The 18,096-nt window shown below is 43.9% G+C and overlaps 1 long non-coding RNA gene across 1 annotated transcript; it reads right to left on the bottom strand.

Annotated features, from left to right (window-relative positions):
- Nucleotides 1–14,936: 14,936 nt before the first annotated feature.
- On the bottom strand, nucleotides 14,937–15,727 carry LOC143718414 (uncharacterized). The gene is made up of 2 exons (XR_013196380.1): nucleotides 15,598–15,727; nucleotides 14,937–15,494 (listed from the first exon to the last, which is right to left on the bottom strand). It is a non-coding gene; the product is annotated as an uncharacterized LOC143718414 (long non-coding RNA).
- Nucleotides 15,728–18,096: the final 2,369 nt, after the last annotated feature.

The following is an 18,096-nucleotide window of genomic DNA, read 5'->3' as shown; positions in this document are numbered from 1 at the left end:
GCCCCGAGGTGGGCATGGCAACACGGCACCCTCCGAGTACCAGTTACTCCGACCTGCCATCAGACCTTCACCCCGTGGTCGAACCTCAGTTTTCTACGGGCCGGAGTGCCCCTGGAACGAGCTTCCCGACATGTTGTTATCTCAACAGATGCCTCCACCAAGGGCTTGGGCGCCATGTGCAATAGACATGCTGCCGCGGGCTTCTGGACAGGAACCCAGCGCCTATGTCATGTAAATTGACTCGAGTTGCTGGCAGTACGTCTTGCTCTGCACCGCTTCCGGGCATTGCTCAGGGGTCAACACGTACTAGTCCAATCAGACAATACCGCCTCGGTAGCGTACATCAACCATCAAGGTGGTCTACGCTCTCGCCGTATGTCGCAACTCACCCGCAACCTCCTCATATGGAGTCAGAAGCATCTGAGGCCGCTTCGAGCCATTTTTATCCCCGGAGCCCTGAACTGTGCAGCTGAAGAGCTCCCACGGCTTCAGCCCCTCCCGGGAGAGTGGCGACTTCATCCCCAGTCGGTTCAGCTGATTTGGGACCAGTTCGGGGACGCACAGATAGATCTGTTTGCCTCTCACGACTCGACCCATTGCGGCCCTCGTATTATTCCCTGACCTAGGGCACGCTCGGCACGGATGCACTGGTGCACAGCTGTCCGCGGGGCCGCAAATATGTGTTTCCCCCAGTGAACCTTCTTGCGCAGACCCTCGTCCCGATATTTGGAAACTCCACATGTGGCTCCTGGACGGGACGAGGCAGGTTTGAGTACCCTACCAACAGCGGTGGTGGCTAACATCATTTCCGCTAGAGCATCGTACACGAGACATGTCTACGTGCTTAAGTGGAACCTCTTCGTCAATTGGTGCTCTTCTCACCGAGAAGACCCCCAGAGATGTTCGATCAGTGTTGTACTTTCCTTCCTTCAAGATGGGTTGGAGCGAAGGCTGTCTCCCTCCACTCTCAAAGTATACGTTGCCGCTATTGCCTTTTACCATGATACAGTGGAAGGTAAGTCCGTAGGAAAGCATGACCTGATCGTCAGGTTCCTTAGAGGAGCGAGGAGACTGAATCCTCCTCGCCCTCCTCTCGTTTCTCTTGGGACCTCTCAGTGGTTCTAACTGCCGTGCAGAGTGCTCCTTTTGAGCCTTTGCAATCAGTGGAGCTTAAGTTCCTGTCAATGAAGACAGCGCTCCTGGTTGCATTGGCCTCCATCAAGAGGGTAGGGGACCTGCACGCATTCTCTGTTGACGAAGCGTGCCTGGAATTCGGGCCGCCTTACTCTCACATGATCCTGAGACCCCGGCCTGGATATGTGCCCAAGGTTCCTACCACTCCCTTCTGAGACCAGGTGGTGAACCTGCAAGCGCTGCCCCTGGAGGAGGCAGACCCAGCCTTGGCACTGATCTGTCCAGTACGCGCTCTCCGTGCCTATGTAGACAGAATGCAGTGTTTCAGGACCTCTGACCAGCTCTTTGTCTGTTATGGTGGGAAGCTGAAGGGAAAGGCTCTCTCCAAGCAAAGGTTGTCTCACTGGATAGTGGACGCCATTGCTTTGGCATACCAGCAGCAAGGTCGACCGTGCCCCCTTGGTGTGACTGCCCACTCCACCCGGAGTGTGGTGTCCTCTTGGGCTCTAGCGCATGGCGCAAACATTTTGCTGAAAATTTACTCAACATCAGACCATCCAAGATGTAGATGAGTTTGTTTCATCATTTGTAACAGATTTAGAGAAATTTAGCATTACATCATTTATTCACCAATGGATGCTCTACAGTGAATGGGTGCTGTGAAAATACGAGTCTTGTGAGAACTTTAATAAGAGTCAATGTATAATGTATACAGTAAAGTCTATGTAGTGTTTTATTTTTTTATATTTGTTCATTTAATTTCTGTCTTGTATGCTACTGTTAAATACATCTACTGTTGCTGGAAAAATAAAGCAAAGGGCAAAATGAGTCTAGAGCCCTAACATATGTAAATTTGTTGAAATAATCTTACTTTTTCTAGATTATACTTCTGCAGAAAGGATCTGGCTCTCATCCTTTTGACTCTCTTTTCAGAAACTTGTTTACTGACCGACTGTAAATAAAAGAGAATTATATAATTACAAATATAACCTTCAAATTAGCTGAAAGTGGCAATCATCTGGGTCTAAGCAACAATAGCCTATCAGGTTCAGGGTTCTACGCTAAGGTTTTTCCCAAGGAGCACAAGAGGCTTTTTCCACAACATGGAGGAGAAACTAGTTTAAATGAGTGTATTAGTATTTACTAGTATTAGTCGACTAAAACTAGACTAAAAATAAAACAATTCAGATGAGTTAAATATAATGGGTTTACTTCAATTGTAATGCATTCATTTAGAATTTCTCTAAAATGTCCAAACCCATATACTCCCGGAGAAAACATCTATTAACCTGTTAATATGAATGATTTTAAAGTTTGAACATGCAATACATTATACATATACAGATTTAACTACTGTGACTTAAAAAAATCTTAAAATTAAATAAAACCACTTTTCATAAAGTAGAACACAGTCTTCTTTCAATGAATGATATATGCATTCTTTATAACTACTTGCATCATTCTTTATTATTTCAAGCAGCAGACATATTTATTTGTATGAATTAAATATAATGAATCCTTATTAAAGCTATTAACGAGCAGTGAATGCTTTTGTCTTTTTCTTTTGTTGCTTGATCAATATTAAGGACACAGACTGCATTAGGTTTATTACTCACTGTCACTTTAAAGGATTTGTAGGTAGAAATCCACAAAAATACTTTTTGTCCAAATTTGTTTCAACTGTCTTTATATATCAATGCATAATTAAAATGTAAGTACTCTGGAAAAGAAATTATAAAAATCGAGTGTCTGTAGTCCTCTCAGGACTGCAATAAACACAGCTCATTATTCCATTAACTCCCACCCCCTCCCTTCTCGGCTCCTTCCAAAGCCACGCCCCCAAAGCAAATGAACGCGCGATCCCGGCCGTTCGCTCAGCTGGAAGAGTCGGACGCGTTTACCAGCTGTACCAGATGTAGTGACATCATGTCAGAATCACAAGTAATAAAATAACTAACTTTATCAGTATGAATATAAACAATTAACATGGCTGTTAGTACTCACTATCCAGCTCGCATATCGATACTGGTAAAGTTTAAAATATTTGACTAGCTCGTAACGGAATCAAACTCAATATAAGGCAAAGCTATAAATAGCTTCATTGATACACGTTTGCCGTTACTATCAGTTAAACTGCGATGAAGGTGAATTTTTAAGATTCATAACATAAGATTGTTTACAGATAAACTGAGTAACATACACTCAAACACCTTCTCACAACTGCATTGCAGACCCAAGATAATATAACACACACACACAACATATATTGTATAGCACATACAGATACAACATAAACACATAGGTAAACATTTGTAGAGCATATAACAACAAACCAAACGTGAAAAAACGGAGCAGGTAGAGTTCACGGTGAAAATAGGAACAAAGTTTAGGCAGAGGGTAAAGCTAGGTATAAAAATAGATCCCCTAAACTTTTTAACCTAAGGTTAGATTTGGCGAAATTAAACAAAACAGCTTTCAACTGCAGATAGGCCTATTGCTTATTTATCGTCTCAACCCTGGCTCACTAACAGTAACGTTATACCAGTCGACACCAAAGTTACACTGTCATAGCTAAGCCAGTACCGTTAGTTATGCTACGTAACGTTAGGTAGCTATATTAGGTAGCTACGTGTGCTAATGATACATGCTTCATAAAAAAATAAATGCCCTCAAAATGAAAACAGCAAGATTACCTGTCCAGCAGAAATAAAGCCATCATGGAGTCACTTTTCAGCCCCTTGAGAATGAGATCCCTCAGTAGTCGCCGACGCTGGAAAGCCACGCCGATATTGACTCTCGTATGATTTCTTTATTTATCCAAACACTTTTTGTTCATAGCCTTTTCAAATACTGTCTTCCTTTTTTTAACTTGTCTGACTTCGCTGCCTCTACAGTATATGCAGGTAACGTTACTGAGAATTTTGACTGTTCTTTCTCTGCCATAATTGTTTGTTATTACTAGCTTCCGTGCCTCTTCAAACGGGTGCGCGCATTTGGGCTCCTCCTGTATCAGCAGAGGTGGTATCCATGGTAGCGAGGGAGAGTGACAGTCCCCCCAACCAATCATTTCTTTCTTCCCGAATGGAATAATGAGCTGTGTTTATTACAGTCCTGAGAGAACTACAGACACTCGATTTTTATAATTTATTTTCCAGAGTACTTACATTTTAATTATGCATTGATATATAAAGACAGTTTGAAAAAAATTGGAAAAAGTATTTTTGGGGATTTCTACCTACAATACCTTTAAGACATCGTATCATGTCCAATTACATGCGGATCCAATTGCACTGATGCACATCCGATACACTCAAAACTGTTTAGACTTAACCGACATAGTTTACATGAATACTCTCCAAATCGGACATTTACACATAATGTGGTGTGTATTTGTCTATTCAGACACGAAAGAGAGCTCAATTCAGTACTCGCGCGCTGTAGGCTATAGGTGTCTATGTGCATGGCTGACGCTTCGGGTCGGGTGTGTGCGCACAGTACCGAATAGAGCTGTTTTCTGCATCGTCACTCTTATTCAGATTGATATGTCTGCTCTACACATTCTCCCAGACGATTACATTTTTTTAACGTTTTATGGCTAGATCAGCACGTTACAGTAGGCTACAAATGTGCGCACTGTTGACTTAAGGCGTTTTTTCGGTGGAAATAGAGCGTCGCTGCTTAGTCCCTCTGCCATAGTGACTGATGAGCACGGCACTTTAAGCTGGTGCACCGCTGGTGTAACTGTTTTTGTTTTGTGTTAGTTGCAAAATTTCCATTCCGTGCAGAACACTCGGTGTAGCATAGTCTTTACGATTAATTAACCGTGACGTTTTAAAGCGCGGTTAATTGTGAAACCCGGTAATCGCTGCATCCCTAAAAACGTCTCGGTTACGTATGTAACCCTAGTTCCCTGATAGGGAACGAGACGCTGCGTCAAACGCTGCGGGAACGCCCCTGCGTTGTGCGTCATGAAGCACGTATGGAATCAGCCCAATGGAGAGATGAAACGTCATAGGCGGGTGACGTCATCGACCAGGAAACTATAAAGCACCCCAAAAACACAAGCGCATTAGCTTCTGATAGGCTTGAAGGAAGCGCTAACGGGAGTGCCGGGAGTATGGCGGAGCGACGCAGCGTCTCGTTCCCTATCAGGGAACTAGGGTTACATACGTAACCGAGACGTTCCCTTTCAAGGGAACTTCGAGCTGCGTCAAACGCTGCGGGAACGCGAATACCCACGTCGCCATAGGACCAAATGACCGTCATGTGAGACTAGCGCACAGAGGACGAGAGCACCTGTGCCCCAGGGGTAGAGCTTAAGTCTAGGTCATAGAACTTAATAAAAGTATGCGGTGAAGACCATCCAGCCGCATCACAAACATCACTCAGGGAAACCCCCGACAAAAGAGCTTTAGAAGCAGCCATACTCCTGGTAGAGTGAGCTCGGACAACCAAAGGTGAAGGCTGGCCAGCCGACTCATAAGCAAGTGAGATAGCCTCAACCACCCACTTGCTCATTCTCTGTTTAGACGCCGGACACCCTTTCCTGGGTGGCCCGAAACATACAAAAAGTTGTTCTGATTTCCTCCACAGGGCAGCTCTGTGGACATAAGCGTCTAATGCCCTAACAGGGCAGAGTGAATTAAGTTTCTCCTGGTCCGATGACATAAATGGAGGAGGACAGAAAGCCTGCAGAACCGTAGGTCTAACAATATTAGTAGGAACCTTAGGAACGTAACCTGGTCTAGGATGCAGAAAAGCTTTAACCATGCCAGGTGCAAATTCCAGGCACGAGGGTGAAACCGACAGAGCCTGCAAATCTCCGATTCTTTTTAGTGAAGAGATAGCAAGCAAAAAGATAGTCTTAAAAGTGAGAAACTTCTCGGGAACTTCTTCGATAGGTTCAAAAGGAGCTAGGGAAAGACCTTCTAATACAATGGCCAGATCCCAAGTCGGCACCCTCGTACGAACTGCTGGCCTCAGCCTCAAAGTGCCACGGAGGAAACGAGTTATAAGCGGGTGTCTCCCAAGAGAAACTCCACTGAAAGGGACGTGGTAAGCAGCTAGTGCCGCCACATACACCTTTAGTGTGGAGGGGGATAACCCTGTGGAGAAGCGCTCCTGCAGGAATTCCAGCACTGCACCCACTGGGCAGTTAACTGGGTCCTGCAGGTGTTCTCCACACCAAGAAGTGAAAAGTTTCCACTTCAAGGCATAAAGCTTCCTCGTGGATGGAGCTCTGGAGTTAAGAATGGTCTCAACAACCTCGGTTGAGAGACCGGAGTCTATGAGCTGGGCCCCCTCAGAGGCCAAGCCCACAGTTTCCACAATTCTGGGCGGGGGTGAAGTATCGTGCCCCCCGCCTGGGAGAGTAGATCCCTCCTGACCGGGAGCTCCAAAGGAGAACCGTCCAGGAGAGAAATCAGGTCCGCAAACCATACTCGGGCCGGCCAGAACGGGGCTACTAGTAGTAGACTGACCCCGTCCCGGCGGACCCTCTCCAGAACTCCTGGTAACAGAGCAATCGGGGGAAAGGCGTACAGACGTGACCTCGGCCACGGCTGCACCATAGCATCCAACCCCAGGGGGGCTGGAAGAGTGATGGAGAACCACCGATGACAATGAGTGGTCTCCTTGGAAGCGAATAGGTCCACCTCGGCGCGACCGAAACTCAACCAAAGGAGCTCCACCACCTCGGGGTGGAGTCTCCATTCCCCTGGCCTCGGCCCCTGCCTCGACAGGGAGTCTGCTACCACATTCAAATACCCAGGGAGATACATTGCTCTCAGAGATAGTAGCTTCCCTTGGGACCACAGGAGGATCTGACGGGCCAACTTGTAAAGCCGGCGAGACCGCAGGCCCCCCTGATGATTTATATAAGAGACCACCGACGTGTTGTCTGATTGAACTAACACATGATGGCCTCTCAGGTCTGTTAGGAAGTGTTTCAGAGCCTGAAACACAGCCAACATCTCTAGACAATTTATGTGCCACGAAAGATGATGATCCTGCCACAGACCTTGGGCTGGGCGACCACTCATGACCGCCCCCCACCCTGTGAGGGAAGCATCCGTCGTTAGCGTTATGCGACGACAAAGAGCCCCCAGCACAGGACCTTTGGATAGGAACCAAGTTTCTCTCCACATGACCAGAGCACGAAGGCAGCGCCGCGTGACTTTGAACGTGCGGAGCGGATTTCCCCTCGGGGAGAATCCCTTGGTCCTGAGCCACCACTGTAGCGGTCTCATGTACAACAGGCCGCAAGGTATAACGTTGGACGCTGCTGCCATCAGACCCAACAGTCTCTGAAACTGCTTGACAGTGAGTAGCTGGCCTAGCTTCACTTGTTTCACAGCTGAGAGAATCGAAGCGATGCGGGTCGGAGAGAGTCGCGCCCGCATCGATACCGAATCCCAAACGACACCCAGAAAAGTGGTCTTCTGGGAAGGAGATAATACACTTTTCTTTGCGTTCAGCCTCAACCCCAACTTTCTGATATGAGCGAGGACGACATCTCGATGCCGAACCGCCATCTGCTCGGTCTGAGCTAAAATCAACCAATCGTCGATGTAATTGAGAATACGAATGCCCTGAAGCCTCAGAGGCACTAGTGCTGCATCCATGCATTTCGTGAAAGTGCGGGGAGATAAAGCTAGGCCAAACGGAAGAACCCTGTACTGGTACGCCTCGCCCCCGAAGGCGAACCTCAGGAACTTCCTGTGTTGTGGAAGGATGGACACATGGAAGTATGCGTCCTTCAGATCTATCGTGACAAACCAGTCCTCGGACCTGATTTGAGACACGATCTGCTTGATAGTGAGCATCTTGAATTTTAGCTTCCCTACCGAGCGATTCAATATGTCTAAAATTGGACGCAACCCCCCATCCTTCTTTGGAACGATGAAATATCGGCTGTAATAACCTGACTCCAAACTGGGAGGAGGAACCCGTTCTATAGCCTCTTTTTGAAGGAGCGTTTTCACCTCTTGTTCCAATACCAGAGCCTGCTCGGGGCCCACCACTGTGTGTAGAACCCCTCTGAATTTTGGTGGACGACACCTGAACTGGATAGCATAACCCTTTTCTACTGTCTGCAGGACCCAATGAGATATTTTTGGAAGGCTTTTCCACTCTGCCAGAAATTCTACTAAGGGTACCAGCCTCTCGAGACTGGCCTCTGGTGTAACTTGAGCAGCAGACGCAGCGCCCTGTAACGGCGCACCGGCAGGGAACAACTGGTCTGACCGCTCTGAGACCCTCCTCAGAGGGAGCGAGCGTCCCTCGGGAAAGCGCTCGCTGGGATCGTCTGTGCCCCGGCATAAAGGCGGGGTTGGCAGAACGAGCCCCTGAGGGCACCGAGGAGGAATGGGCACCGTAAAAAGAGGTGAACACCTTTCCGCCTCGGTGGGGACCACCCTCAGCATCCTGAACGGCTTGGCGTCAGGACTTCTTCTTAGCCGAAGCCTTCTTAGCCAATATAACTGTCCTCAGATCAGTTCTACTGGGAGAAGGCTTCGGCTGAGAGTGTCGCGGCTGAGCCCACTGTCCAGCAGGGGGAGCACGAGACGCGACACTCTGCCTCTGCTGCGCTCTATGTGATGAGCTCGAAGACGGCCGGGGCTGCTCCCGCCCAGCAGCCCCAGGGACATGAACTTTAAGGGGAAGAAACTTTTTAAAAGCTGCAGTTTGTTTCTTTTCTTCTTGGAATTTATCGATAACTGAATTCACAGCATCACCAAACAACCCCATGGGAGAAAGAGGAGCATCTAAAAGAAAAGCTTTTTCTCTCTCTTTAATATTAGTCTGATTTAACCACAAATGTCTTTCTGCGGCCACCAGAGCTGCCATAGAACGACCCATTAATTTGGCCGATTCTCTGGTGGCACGCAGGGATAAATCAGCAGCCTGACGCAGTTCGCGAACTACGTCAGTACTGACCTCCTCACTCTCACTCATGTCCCTTAGCAGATCAGCCTGGTATGCCTGCAAGATTGACATAGTATGCAGACATGACGCAGCCTGACCTGCTGCCGAATATGCTTTACCCACCAAAGCCGAAGTGTTTCTTAAAGGCTTGGTGGGTAATGCCGGTGCCTTAAAAGATGATGCTGCTTCGGGGGAGAGATGGCTCGCAAGCGTCTCTTCCACACGAGGCAACGCACCATAACCATGAGCCTTGGCTCCCATAATATTAGCGTATGTTGAAGTCTGGGGACTAAACACTCTATATGACACCGGTTTTCTCCATGATTTCGACACCTCGGTGTGGAGATCATGGAAAAACGGCAGGCACCGGCGTGGAGGCTGCACACGTGACGGCAAAAATCTCTCATCCAACTTTGATTTAGAAACAGACTCCTGTCTAGTCACTGGCCATTCAATATTAAGTTTTTCAACAGCTCTTGTTAACACCTCCAAAAGCTCATCACTCTCAGGAGTGTGGGGTGGCGAATCCTCCACATCTCCCTCAACACTAACAACATCAAGTTCCTCAGAACTGGATAGCATTGGTGCCTCAGCCCGAGCGGAAGAAACCGCAGCGCGTGCTTCCGAACCCGGGACTGAGGCACTGGATCTCACAGGTGAAGGGAGAGATAAGGCAGAGCCCGTCTCAAACCCCGCTGTGAGATCCATCTGCGATCCCCACGATAAGCGCCGCCGCTCTGCCTCGGCAGAAGCGGGACCCGAACCGCGGGGAGCGCGCACCGAACCGCTCTCCTCAAAGAGCGACCGGCGGGAGCGGAGCGTCCTTAACGGCAAACGCTCGCAATGCTCACAGTCTGCTCCCTCGAGAGCAAACTGGGCATGCTGAACTCCCAAACAAACAACACAAAGATCATGTGTATCCCCGCTCGTTAAATAACGCGAGCAGGGAGGAACACACTTTCTAAACTGCTGTTCGTCCGCCATAATCTCTCAATATATATATATATAGGGATAAATTGTTTGTGTGGTGCAGGGTATGTAAGACAGACAATATCACACAGGGACAGATTCACATGTAGCGCGACTGAAAGCACAGAAGCTAATGCGCTTGTGTTTTTGGGGTGCTTTATAGTTTCCTGGTCGATGACGTCACCCGCCTATGACGTTTCATCTCTCCATTGGGCTGATTCCATACGTGCTTCATGACGCACAACGCAGGGGCGTTCCCGCAGCGTTTGACGCAGCTCGAAGTTCCCTTGAAAGGGAAAGAGTACAAACAAAACAGTTTTACTGTTCAGCTAAATAATGGTTGCATTGGACAGATTGAGACAATTGTAAATATCATACATGATCACAAAAACAATCCACTCATCCAAGTTCAGCTTTTACAAACCACACTTGCTGGTTTTGTGTCTGAAGGATGTCCTTCCCATATAAAAGAAGTGGTGCCAACTCCAACACGTATGATTGTGAAACCTCTGGAAATTGTCCGCAAAGTTGTGCACATTCGCTTAAAAAAAACATGCTATATTGCATTACAACCAAACAGCATAGAGCTTGACTGATGTATAGGCCTAGCATAGAGCTCAGCTGATGGCTGAATATTTCTATAGTAACTGAGCTGGTGTTCCTGCAAGTGTAAATAAATTATTTTATTGTATAGACTATATGACATTCTATCTAAATTGTATTTATATTCTTTTATTTATGAATCTATCTATATCATTTCTGAATTGAAATGATTAAAATGATCTTGCTGTATAAATGTTTATATTTAATATTATATATTTAATGTTTAATATTATATATGTAATTGAATATATTTAATATTTAATGGTGTTCCTACTTTAATATAGTTGGTTGAACGACTATAAAACACAATCCGTTAACTATAAAAGTATAGTCAATAGTGTGTATATTTTAAATAACTGATTTTCTTTTTTTTTTACTGGTCCAATCAGATTTTAGTTGCTAAGGCGCTTGATATTAATGGTCCAATCAGATTTTAGTTGCTAAGGCACTTGAAATTACAGGTCCAATCAGATTTTAGTTGCCACGGTACTTGAAATTACTGGTCCAATCAGATTTTAATAGCTATTACGGATAGACTTTTTACATTGTTCTTGACATATTTGTTTTCTAATTAATGCTTAACAATGGATCTAAAGAAGAAAACAAGTGGTGCTTTTAAAAGAAAATCAAAAAAGACCAGGGAAGCGAAGGAAGCTATTTTTTTGAAGAAGTTTTCTTCAATTTCGAATTTCTTTGCTAAACAGAAATTGAAGAAAACTTCTTCAATAACGAGGAAACTGTTAGCATTACCACAGAGCCTTTCACTAGCAGTGAAGAGGCTGCTACAGTTTCCCATTCTGGAGAAGAAAAAGAGGAGGATAGCATAACTGTTTGTGAATCTGATAATGATTCAATGAAGATCCAACAACACCCATCGCTACCAGTCCCAGAGCAGGTTCCTCAACTCTCCCGCAACCCGGCAGGGACAGACCACCCACAGCCACAGCAACAACATCAAACGGGCGCCGCGGCTTCAGATCAAGGTTAATATAGGCCTACTTTCTTTCTTCTTCTTCTTCTTTTTTTTTTTTACGTTTGTCAGTGTTCAATGTTTTATTTAAATTATTTAATTTCGTTTTCACTTTATATAATCAGTTTATCGTATCTTTTTTGTGTGTGTTTTCTTGCTTAGTTATTTTAATTTTTTTTATGTTTTTACGTTATATTACCGCTACCGCTGAACTCGCATTATTAGGTTGATTTTTAAGGACTGGTTGGTTCACATAAGACTGCACGCACGATAATGCTGAAATAAATTAATATTGCTACTGGTCAAATAGCTATTTTGAGACCAGCCACGGGGAAATGGGAAAGCTTATTTATTTATTTAGGCCTATTTATTTATTTATTCAAAGACTTATTAAATCTTTAGCAACTGCAATGTCCTTGGCTCGGTGAAATGTAACTCGTCTAGGCGCAAAAAGTTAAATGTCAGCCTACCTAATGAGAAAACTATAGAGCTCAGTAACATCTTTAATTTTTAACATTCTTTCCTTAATTTAACAACTTAAAATGGAATATCCAACATTTTTATATAGGGAATATTTCGATATAGCATATATATATATCCCAAATAGAAGATCCCGAAGATCCCAATTCATGGTCCGACACAATTACTGACCCTGCTTTATGGAAAAACACTTCCAGTGATACAGTTAAGTCTATTCTTATCAGAAGAGGAGCAGCTCCTTTCCAAAATCGATGCAGCAAATACCCAGTGTCTTTGAGGGATAGGACAATCGGTGGGAAGGCTAGGAGTTTTACCAACGCATTACTCAGTTGCTCTTTGCCAAATGGACAAACTGTTTCGCGTCAGTGGTTACTGTACTCCCCGTCAAATGGATGTATTTACTGTTACTCGTGCAAATTATTTTCCACTGAGCATAATGCGTTCGTTGGCGGATTTTGCGATTGGAAACATTCGGAGAGGATCGGGGAACATGAGAGGAGCGCGGAGCACAGGGCTTGTATGCAAATGTTACATCAGCGCTCAAAGGCCACAGAAACAATTGACTCCGGTTTAATTAAATAAATGGACTCAGAGAGGGAATACTGGAAGCAAGTATTACGGCGAGTTGTATCAGTCATTAAGTTTTTAGGGGAGAGAGGGCTAGGAAATGATGAGTGATTGGGTTCAGCTCATAATGGAAATTATTTAGGCATCCTCAAACTTTTGGCAGAGTATGATCCATTTTTAGCAGAACATATCGGAAAGTTTGGGTGGAAGGGAAAGGGCACTGTATCATATTTATCATTAACGACGTGTGAAGATTTTTTGCAGCTAATGGGGGAGAAACTCAAGAAAACCATCGCCAAGGAGATTCAAAACGCGAAATACTTTTCAGTAATTGTAGACTCCACTCCAGAAATCTCTCATGTTGATCAACTGACTTTTATTTTTCGTTTTGTTGATCCTGATGGACATGTGGTGGAGCGTTTTTTGGCATTCGAACCAATAGAAAATGCCGACTGCATTTTGGCTATGGTTGACAGTCTTGGGCTTGATCTGTCCCATTGTAGGGGGCAATCATTCGACAATGCAAATAACATGTCAGGGAAGTACAAAGGGGTCCAGGGACACCTTAAACGGAGTGTAAGGGGTGTACAGTTAAAGACCCAGAACCAGATATGAAGAATGAAGACCCAGAGTCAGAATTATAAAAAATTAAAGAAAATATTTACTGAAGATAGTTTGCAGTTTCATCAGCAGAAGTCAGCTTCAATACTCACACAGGAGTTCGTAGGCCGCCCCGCTTACAGTTACAAAGATCACAGCAGTTATACGATTTCCAAGGTCTAAGCTACGTCATTGCTTACAGGATGAATGATTCTCATTGGCTATGAAATAGATAAACACAGTAATTTTCCACACATATACAGATAGACTGAAGCATATCTCCATCGATTATGCAGCTGAAGTTAGGCACGTCATGACCTTCCAGGTCGCAGATTTGGGTTGCTGGGCGCCAGCATGTCCAGAACAACAACTCAGTCAATCTCCAATAATGCCAGTGGTTCCTTAACCTGTAACCAAGAAGACTAACACACACACCGACACAGCTTTTCCAAGGTTGGTTTTGGCCAGGCTCTCACTATAAACAGGAGAGTCCTCTCAAAACATCAAGATAATGCGTTCTTTCTCTCAAGGATAGCCAAACTTTAGTCTAACTGGAAAGAAAGGCTTTAACAAAGAAATAGCCCCTTAAACTATTGGCTTCAATGACCCCTATATGTTTTAACACATTGAAGACCTTTCTCAAACACAAAACAAGTCCCTATTTCATTTCTGGAAGCTGGGTTAAATAAGCAAGCACTGCATTCAGATATCAAATACAGACATTAAAGGGTTAGTTCACCCAAAAATGAAAATTAAGTCATTAATTACTCACCCCCATGCTGTATCAACCCCGTAAGACCTTCGTTCATCTTCGGAACACAAATGAAGATATTTTTGATTAAATCTGAGAGGTGGATCACTGCTACATAGGCTGCCAGAGGGAATGAAACTTGACGGCCCAGAAAGTCATTAAAGAACATGTTTAAATATTCCATGTGCCTACAGTGGCTCAACTATAAGTTTATCAAGCGACGAGACTACTTTTTTCCCGAAAAAAAAAACATAATAACGACTTTATTCGACTATTCCTTTTCATTCCTTCTGGGCCTGAGACGAGAGTTCAAGAGATTTCCACGACGCATGCGCGAGAACTGAACAAGAAGTATTAGAAGAAGAACGTTCTCTTCTCAGTTCTCGCGCATGCACAGAAACAACTGTGAAAAAAAAACAAGAAACAAGAAAAAAAATCAGAAAAAAATCTGTAAAGTAGTTTATTTCATAGCAACTGGTTTAAAATTGCTACGCACAACATTTTCCATCAACCTTATAAAAGACCACACAAATGTGCTTCAACATAGCCTTTACAAAAACAAAACAAACAATAAAAAAAAAAAAAAATCAGTAGTAGACAGTAGTTTATAGTTTGTAACAAACTTGGAAATTATATATGAACAGTATGCTGCAAAATTAGTCACATATGACGCTGTAAACAGTATATTTGGTTGTGCACATGGGAGAAACTGGGTGTAAACCCTCAAAACATTTTGAACATCAATGAAATATTGAAAATAAGATTAAACTACTCAAACATGTAGTAATGTAGTCATCAGAACAAAGTGTTTGTGTCTGCTTGGGTGTCTGTCTGTGTGAGTGGTCTGCATGCGTCTACATGTGCATGCACCTCTGTGTGTGTGTGTCTGTGCACCTCTGTGTGTGTGTCTGTGCATGTATATATATTATAAAGGTGTGTGTCTGTGTCAGAACTTAACTGTGTAAATTTCCCCAGCTATGCTGTGATGGTGCAGCTGAAAAATTAGGATGATTTGGCAGGCTGTGTGTATGATTAAGCATGTAGTTGTGAAGTTCCACGTGGTATTGAGGTGCAATTTGATTAGTAGACATAGGCCTGGGCATTTGATGCTGCTCCTCCTCCCAGTTGACAATGAGTGACATTAATTTTACTTTTAATTGCCCTTTATTTACCGTTATTTTCCTCATCTCGGGTGCCAAACTCAATAAAAAAAAAGTTCATCAGGATCTTCATGAGGCATTGGCTGCTGAAGACATTTGTACACCTCTGAGGTGGCCACTTGTGCAGCTGACCTCCTCCTCTTTATCTGACCTCCTCTTCTAGGTCCCAATGTTGCATTTTTCTTGCTCGTCTCCTGTCATGGTGTACTCTCTCTCACTTCCTCTTTCTCCTTGATCTGTTGAATGTTCTCTGTCTTTATTTTCTCCATCATCATCTTGTTCTTCACATGCAAATTCATTGGTGTGACTGTAGTCATCTAAGTTGCTCCTTGTCCTGAGGAAAACAAATAATAAAATAACCTAAATTAAATTATAAAAATGCAATGTTTGAACTAACATATGACAGAATGTTGTAGTTTGATAACAAAGAATCTTACATTCTTGGCTGAATATATGGCAAAAGGAATGTCATACAGTGATAGTATTTCCATTCCTTTTGTTTAGTTGCCCCTGAACCACTCGGTGGGCGTGGTCTGCTTGTGTTTCTCACAAATGTGTCTCGTAGATTTTCCACTTGGACTTCAGAGTTTCATAATCTGTAAAACAAACACAGATGCATTATTCACAAACTCTAACAATGTGTTTTTTATTCACAGGTATTTGGCAACAGGAGATTCGATGCACAGTCTGGTGTACTGCTACCGTCTCGGAGTCCAGACTCGGAGTGTCTAACTGTATCAAGGAGACATGTAGGGCCATTGAAGAACAAATGTTGCCAATCTATCTCCCAAAGCCCACAAAGGGAATGTGGGAGGACATAGCTTTGTCCTTTGAAGATCGGTGGAATTTTCCCAACTGCATTGGGGCACTAGATGGGAAACACATCTACATCACTGCTCCGCCAAAATCTGGAAGCCTTTTTTACAATTATAAAGGCTCTTTCTCAATAGTTCTCCTTGCTCTTGTTAACGCCAACTATAAATTCATCGCAATCCAGGTTGGTGATTTTGGAAAAAGTAGTGATGGAGGGGTCTACAGCAACTCAACACTAGGCAGAGCAATGAAGGAGAAGACACTGAGTGTTCCTGAGGAAAAGTGTTTGCCTGGTGCTGAGGACCTGGGAAGACTTCCCTAGGTGATGGTTGGAGATGCCGCATTCCCTCTCAAGCCCTACTTAATGAGACCCTACCCAGGGAAGAATCTAGAGAGAAGAAAGGCAAGTTTCAATTACCGCCTCAGTAGAGCCCGAATGACAGTGGAAAAGGCATTCGGCATACTACCTCGCGCTGGCGAATTTTCCACAGAGACATTAACTTGATGCCCGAGACCACAGACACCATGATTGTTGTGACATGCATTCTGCACAACATGCTGACACACCCAGGTGAATGAGAACACTGGCTCAGAGAGGCATCTGAAGTTGTATCCTTGAGGGGGCTGACTGAACGCCCCAACAGAGGAAGCCTGGGAGCATCAAATGTGCGAGAGAAGTTTACAGATTACTTCAGCTCTCAGTCAGCATGTTTCTGATCAATACATTTGAAAACATCCAAATGTAGTTCTTGGAGACGCTTTAAAAATGTGTTGTATCAAACACTTTGAATTGATGCAAATCTGATTGTTGTAAACTTCCATGATTTACTCTTGTGGTATCTTTTTTTAATTTCTCTAGTTCAGAATAAAATGATTTAATTTCAGCTGAACTGTTTTAAAGTCTTTAATCCATGCACATTTTGGATATATTTTTGCCACTAGCTTATGATTTGAATTAGCATGGGAAAACATGACATGCTATGCAATACACAGTACATAATAAAAATATATATTGACCTACACGCCATGGTAAACTACCATATTTTAGTTCAAATCATTAATAACTATTAACATTTCATTACATATATATATATATATATATATATATATATATATATATATATATATAAAATATAGATCAGTTTAGAGAGATGTTAAAAATGTGGGCTGTTGGTTTGTTTCTCCACGAATAGGGTTACTTACTAGAGAAGCTGCACTGAGGACAGTGTATGTACCACAGGTGAGATTTTCCATTTACTACATACATTAGGCACTCTGATTCCATATATGGGGCACATATATATTATTGATATGATAGACTATGCATAATAGCCCCTCTGCCCTGTGTCACACCGCCGGCGCCTCTACTACGAGCAGCGCGCCGAGTGTGCACATTTCGGACTACTGTCATTGTCATTGCGACTCCCCACCCTGCCTGTATTTCAGTAGATTGTCTGGAATGACACCCTTGGATACAGGGACACAAATCGTCATGCCTATTCACTCTACTTTACATTGAAAATAAAGGGGAATTTGTTTTACACAGGTTGATGCGTCATTAGTAGCCTACTATAGCTAAATGCTACATTCATTCATTCATTCGCTGTAGATGAAAGTCTAAACTTAACTTACCATGTGTATTCAATGCTTCAGCTATACTTCTCCAGACGGAATCCTTTTTCCTGATGTCTTTGTGGAATTTGTGGGATTTATCGTAGAGAATTGAATGCCTCTGAACTTCGACAATCAGTTCCTCGTCGTTCATGTTTGATGATTAAATATTCATGACACGCAGAACTTCCATCCAATGAGATCTCTGTTTGGGCGGATCTGTCAGCCGCGACGTCGCAGAAATTGGGACCGTTTCTAAATTAGAAACTTCGCGTGTCGCTGTCGCGTCTGGTTAGGACAAAAAGTCTCATTAACATGGAAAAGATACCTTTTATCGCGTGTCGCGTCGCGTGTAGTTAGGACACGGTGTTAGACAGGTTCCAGGCCACAAGCAAGCAATTACAGAGGCACGACATAGACATATTTACGGCAGCTCGTCTTATTTCATCTCTACTTGAGTTTGTGGCAGCGCAGCGAGATGGCTTTGAAGCATTTGAAAGAGCAGCCATGAA

This window comes from Siphateles boraxobius, unplaced genomic scaffold (genome assembly GCF_051911475.1).
Source record: "Siphateles boraxobius isolate OS27281-9 unplaced genomic scaffold, OSU_SipBor_1 61, whole genome shotgun sequence".
NCBI lineage: Eukaryota > Metazoa > Chordata > Actinopteri > Cypriniformes > Leuciscidae > Siphateles > Siphateles boraxobius.
This window is presented reverse-complemented; position numbering and strand designations above follow the sequence as displayed.